Genomic DNA, 6564 nt, shown 5'->3' on the forward strand with positions numbered 1-6564 from the left:
TACTTTTTTAAAGTAGAATAGTAAAATATGCTCTTTTCTACTTCAGAAATAAAATCATAATCAATTTATATTAAATTCTGTACATTCTGTTACACAAAGAATCAAATGCCCTGACTGAGAGGTCTCCCAGTCATTAGCTGAGATGCAAAGGTGGTGAATTTGATTTGATATGTTGATGTATGTCGATAATGTTATGCGTATAATTATTTGAGGCAATGGTAAAAGAATAATCCTAGTAGTGATAGTAGGGTGATGATTGTGAATGCTGTGGTCATTTCTTGATTAGTGAGCTCTTGGATAAAGAGTCATTTAGACAGGAAAACTAATAGTGGGGGAATTCCTGTTATGAAAAAAATGGTTGCATACAATGTAGGGGCTTTTGCTCGTGTAGTTATTTTTGGTGATTGTTTTAGAGCCTTGGTTGTGTTGAGTGGTGGTTATTAAGGGAGGATAGTTAGTAGTGTGAGGTTGGGTTTATAGACAATGATAATGGCTGTTCAGCCTAACTGGTGAGATGGATGAGAAGGCTAGGACTTTTCAAATTTGTGTTTATTTTAGTCATATTCGTCCCTCTAGGGCTGCTGAGGTGAAGGCTATAGCACTGGCAGTGTTGGGTTAAGTGAGTGAGACATTAGGAAGAGAATGGGCCCTGGGGGAAATTTCATTATTGTTGATAGTGGTAGACCAGTGGTTAGAGATGAGCCTTAAAGCATTTCTGGGAATCATAAGTGGAATGGCACTAGTCTCAGTTTTATTGTGATTGTTATTGTCAGCTGGAGATATGATGTGGGAAGGGTTTGTTGGGTAGTGTGTCATTGTCCAGAAGATCATGCCTTAGTCATGCTTGAGAAGAGAACTAATACCCCATCAAATGACCTATTGAAAACTAAGCAGTCATCCGCCCTAATACCTGTACTCATACCACTATTGTCTTCCTGTGAAGACGATAACAGCCTAGAAATACTACTTGCCTCCACATGAACCCATAGTTCTGATTACTTACATAATCTAAACCTCCTCCAATGTTAAAAACTGTCCTTCCAGTGTCCTCCCTCCCCACAATTACACTCCTATCCCCTCCACCAAATTCCTATGAACTAAGATTATCACACATGGGCTCCTAATCACCACCCTTGGTCAACAATGACTACTCCTAACATACTATCTTCCCCAAAAAGCTAGCCCAATGAACTGGCATTGACTAAATCTCCTCCCCAACACTAATATTGTCCTGCTGACTACTTGCTCTCGTAATCATACCAAGCCAAACCAAAGCTTGGGCCAGAGCTGACATCCTCCCGCTATGAAAAGGAAAGAGGAGACCAGGACAGGAAAACTGGGAACAGATTCTTAATTAAACACTAGCAGCTTCTGCTGCCAGCAATGGAACAGAAAGACGAATTTGGGTGTCTTGAGTAATGCAGGGATTCATCAACATATCCCTTGACATCCAAAGTTCAAAAACAGAAGCAGACATCAACCGTTGGGGCAGCACAGGCTGCTCTTTCTCTCTTCTTCTAGCACAGATCAAGTAGATATCAACACCATGCCTGACCCAAGTAACCAACAGCCATAGGCAACTGCCTATCTTAACTGTAGCTAGAACCAGTTCCAGTGTCCCAGTATAGTAGCTTTCTCTCCACTTTCAAAATAAAATAAAAGGAAATATATTCAAAGTGTGAAAACCCAGACATAGCAACTTAAGTTCACATATAAGAACCAAAGTAGAAGACGAGCTAGGAAAAACTGGTTCAAGTGACCTTCATATATCATACTTCAGGGTTTTTTTCTACTCTTTACTACAGACTATGCGAGACTGTTTAGCACATTAATGCGTTGCTGCTTTATAAACAAGGAAGCAAATTAATTTTAATAGGCTAATCAATTAACCTTGAAGAACATTTCATGCTTCCAAATCTAGACAAATTATTGTCCACTCTTGATTTTGATGAAAATATATATACAATGTCATTCTTCTGACAGAAATCTTACCCTCAAATCAAGAACTCACTTTTGCTGTTGAACTTAAGTGTATTTGAAAGTAGAAGTTTAATATATAAAAATCCAAGAAATTATATACTTATGAAGCCTTCTACATATAAGAAAGTTAGTTTGAATGAAGTTCTAGTCCTGAAAGAGAGAAAATTTTTATGGCTGACACCAGTTGGCACTTCCTAGTTTTTAAGGTGTTATTGTATTCATAGCTGAATTCTGGCCTCTCTTTTGAAAACTTCCTTTAGAGAAATCTGAGCTTTTCACTCTGTGGGGAACTGAATTATAAACAGGTATTTTTGTTTTGATCTGCATTTCCCAATTACCAGAAATGGGGCTGTATGGTGACATTTGGATAGGATTGCATTCAAATTTCGAATTTTTTTTTTTATTAATATAGTTGAGAGAAGTCCAGATTAAATCTCCATAGCTGTGACATGGTAACAAAAGACAGACTGTTGTATAGATCTTACTCTTTACCAGAAGCATAACTCTATATGTCTAAACTGTCTTATTCCTAAATTTACCTTCCAAATTCTAGAAGTTAAAATTTTCAGACCTTTTTGTCCTCTTCCGACCTGTTAAATATTGCTGTTTGTCATCCTGAGATCATCAATATTGCAGACACCATGACTGTTTCATGACAACAGCTTTTAGTACTTATTACATTATTCTTACAGTAATAAAGTTTGCAAAAATAATTAATTCCTTTTATTTAGGTTGTCTTCTATTATACATAGGTCCCAGCTTTTGAAGACTGTTTAGGGCAAGAATTATACTCAAATGCATCACATCTATGTTCTGAACTTAGAATGCAAGACCGTTTAAAGTAAATATTCCAGAAGCATTTTACATATGAGGACATGTCGATAAAAGCTTGACAAAAGAAAGTAGGGAACAAATTCTCTCTCCTACAACTGCTTACTCATTCATTATTCAGTTCTTTATCCGACTTCATGAGTCTCTTATTCCATCACACTGCAGAAACAAATGCAGGCCTTCTGGTGCTGACTTAATATGTTGTTGTCACTCTCTTTTTAGGAAGTCTGTTATCCAAAACCAAATGAAAGTAAGATTTTAAAATAAAGTACATAGCCGCTTCTTGGCTTTCTTCCAAGTAGATTCTCCAATAAGTCTTCAATCTATGCTTGCTTTTAAACTCCACTGACATAAATAGTTTTATAGTAAATATTTTGTAGTTAAACACATCCCCTCATTCTTTATCTTAAGTGAAGGTCCAAATCAATTATAATCAAGAATGACGTGCAAGGTTTTAAAAAGTCCTTATGCATTTCTAAACTTCAGACAAGTTTACTGGTTCTACTTTGAACTCTTAAGTTAACCTCTGTGAAAATTTTGGGCCCAACCACAATTTCTAGAGATTTCTAAATATGCAAAAATACATAAATACAAAGTTAACTCACTGCCATCCCAGGCTAGAAAGAAAAGACAAATATCCTTAATCTTTCTTTTCCTAAGGAACAGTTTGAAAATCAAATTTTTGGGAAATTCATGTGAAAACATAATGAACTCTATCCTGATTCCTAGGATGAGCCCTCTCTCCTTATTGACTCCAGTGGGAGCCTGGGGAAACCAAACTCTTCTGGGTTCCCAGGGTTCAGAGCAGAGATTTCGGCATGTGAAGGAATATGGAGAAAACTACCAAATTCCCTAGGAAAGAGAACTTGTTACATGGTAGGAAGCCAGGGCTAGCGCACAAGAGCCCACCTGCATATCTGAACCTGTTGTTCCTGATGTGCTCCAGGAATCAACAGACCAATGTACAATACAGGTTTGGTAAGGTTGGAGATAGGTTGAGAATACCGAGGCTGGGTTTTCTTTGAGCAGAGGAAATTTATAACCCAGGTTAACGTTTCACAGATTACCTCCTTGTCTGCAGCTCAGAGAAGAGGAATCTGTTACAGCCCTATCAAAATGATGTTTGCTCAAGCAAGAGCAGTGTGTTTGAACTTTGAATATTTTCCAGTTCTCTCCCCAGTCCATAAATCAAGACAGTGGCCATCACAGCTGCAGCATCTCCAGTTTCAACCTGCTTTACTGGTAACATGAATACCTTTGCCAAGGGAGCCCTCTTGATGTGCCTTCAGTCATCTAGACTCCAAAATTTTCCTGAGGGACGCACAACCTGACACTGTTTTTATTCTAACATATCTGTAAGTTTTCAGACAGGTTTACAGAAGCTGCATAGCAGCAATGCCCTCTCATCAGCTTGCCATACATGTGCTGGGGTGTGATGAACAAGGATTGTGATTTTTCATTGACAAGTCAAGTTGGCAGTGCTAAGGAACCCAAAAAGGCAGTTTACCCGCCCACTACTGTTTTCACACTGCTTATTTCTTCTGACCTGAAATTCCCACTTTCTATTCACTGTGTCTTGTTTTACACAAACACAACACCTACCCACCAGACTCTTCCAGATCTTGTGCTCTGCAGCCATAAGACCACTTTCAGCATAACAAGGAGTAGAGAAAAGTCATCTGGGACTCTTTCCTTCATTACTGCATCTACCATGAGAAGGACAATATGCCACTGAGAACTATCACAACAAAATAGCAGCAAATAAAAAATTTATAAGAAGAAAGCCACTAAGATGAAAAATCAGTTTTTCAATGCACCGATAAAAATTAATCATAATTAAGATAATAATAATAATAATAATTAATAATAATAATGTCATATGGACAGAAATTATGTTGCCTTATCAAGGAAATCTTTACAGTCCCTTGTCATATGGGCAAAGAAAATATTTCTAGAAGTTGTCACCAATGTCACCTTTCAAGCACATCAAAATTCAAACACTGACTTAGTTCACTGAGGTATGATTTAAATACCATACCTTGAAATCAAGCTTTACATTCCACACTGTCTATACAGTTTTTGAAAAAAAAAACAGCCATAAACAAACATTTTCAAAAAGCCACAGTCACAGTGAAATTTGAAAAAGTAAGAACAGTTTGCCCTTGGAAGGGAGTGAGAAGCCATTAGCAGCACTACAACTTATTTTTTCTTCCTTTTTTTTGGTTTCTTTTTTCTTTTTTAATAAAAAATACATGTCCCAGTATGTTTGCCATATGGCCAATTCTAAGACAAAATTTTCATACTAGGATTTTGTCACCAACAAACTACTTTAAATTAATTGTGCTACCATAACTTTCTACAAAGGAGTTCCTGCCATCTAATCAGGCGCATTCAAGCTTTATTCAAGCAACATGTAACAGTAATGCTGCAGCTTGGGGCGCTAAAAGTAAATTGAGAATGTACACTTCATCCAGTCATCTCTACAACAGAATTTCTGCATCTGCAAGTCCTGTAGGGTAAATAAATGCCACACATACATCCCTGTCCCAAAGGACAAGCAGATTTTTGGAAGATCAGAATTTGTCTATGGTATCATCATTTTGCACAGCATTTTACACAGAAACAAGGGAAAATTATCTAACTGAAAACATGCAGTTTGGAAAGCTGTCAGGGTAAGGAAAATTTGCAGAAGTGAACAAAGTAGTGCTATCAACAAATGCAGGTTGGTTAGCAGCACAGGAGTGTGCCCAGTGCAAGTTCCATGCCACCCCAACACACCTGCAGACTTGCACCATCTCAGCTACTCTACAACAATGCAGGAAGCGAAGGTGAAGGGGGAGGAGGCGGCTGCCTAAGGGGCTTGAGCTTTGGAGAGACACCTCCAGGATAACAGCTACAATAACAACAGGAGAGGACAGGGAGTAGGAAACAGTAGAACCTCGTGCTGAAAGGACCTCTCCTGGTCCCAGCAGATGACCAGGGAAAGGCACTAAGGAAAAGAATGGTGACCACTTGCACCTCAACCCTAACCAGCACACTCTTGCTCTTCCTGGTCACAAAGGGGTGCAAAGAGCTCCTCCTCTGGAGCCACCACAGCATCTGTCAGGATGCATGCTGACATGCTCCTGATGCACACACAAACCATATGTGCCACAGCTATTTTCAAAGCCCAGTGCTAAGAGTCCATGACTGCTCATGCCACATTTTTCAATGGCTGTATATGTGGTTTTGATAGTTCTCACCATCCAAAGCAAGACTGCCTTCCCAATCTGTCTTGCTCAAGTAATATGAAACAGAAGGTGTTTTTTTCTCTGTATACGTTTACATGGAAAATAAACCCTTATTTTTTAAAAAGTGTGGTCTTTCATTTTTTCAGAATCCAGATGAAAGCAACTAGCACTACTAAATGGCTGAAGAGAAGACTTAAGCAAGAGATATTATAAGTTATTTTGGACCAAGCTCCAGATCTCACAGGGTTCTCTAAAGCAGCAGTCTTACTTCCAAAATATTGGCTATACTGGAAAAAAGAAACCTCATGTTACAAGTCTTAAATTCATTATGCACAAGTGAGCACACCCTTTGAGTATTTGACTGCAACCTGAGAAGGATTGAAAAGCCTTGACCTAATCTGTCTGATAAGGGCATACTCAAAGCCAGTGGTGCAGATTGCAGGCTAAGGAGTATGTTAGGCACCAGATCAGTTATTATTCGTTCAGAACCACCTTGTGGGGAGTGTGTATGTGTGTGTGTGTG

The 6564-nt window shown here is 38.5% G+C and overlaps 1 pseudogene; it reads right to left on the reverse strand.

Moving 5' to 3' along the window:
* Positions 1-203: 203 nt before the first annotated feature.
* LOC113951477 lies at positions 204-920 on the reverse strand (annotated as a pseudogene).
* Between the last annotated feature and the right edge of the window lie 5644 nt (positions 921-6564).

The sequence above is a fragment of the Corapipo altera genome, unplaced genomic scaffold, assembly GCF_003945725.1.
Source record: "Corapipo altera isolate COAL_440 unplaced genomic scaffold, ASM394572v1 61286, whole genome shotgun sequence".
NCBI classification, from domain to species: domain Eukaryota; kingdom Metazoa; phylum Chordata; class Aves; order Passeriformes; family Pipridae; genus Corapipo; species Corapipo altera.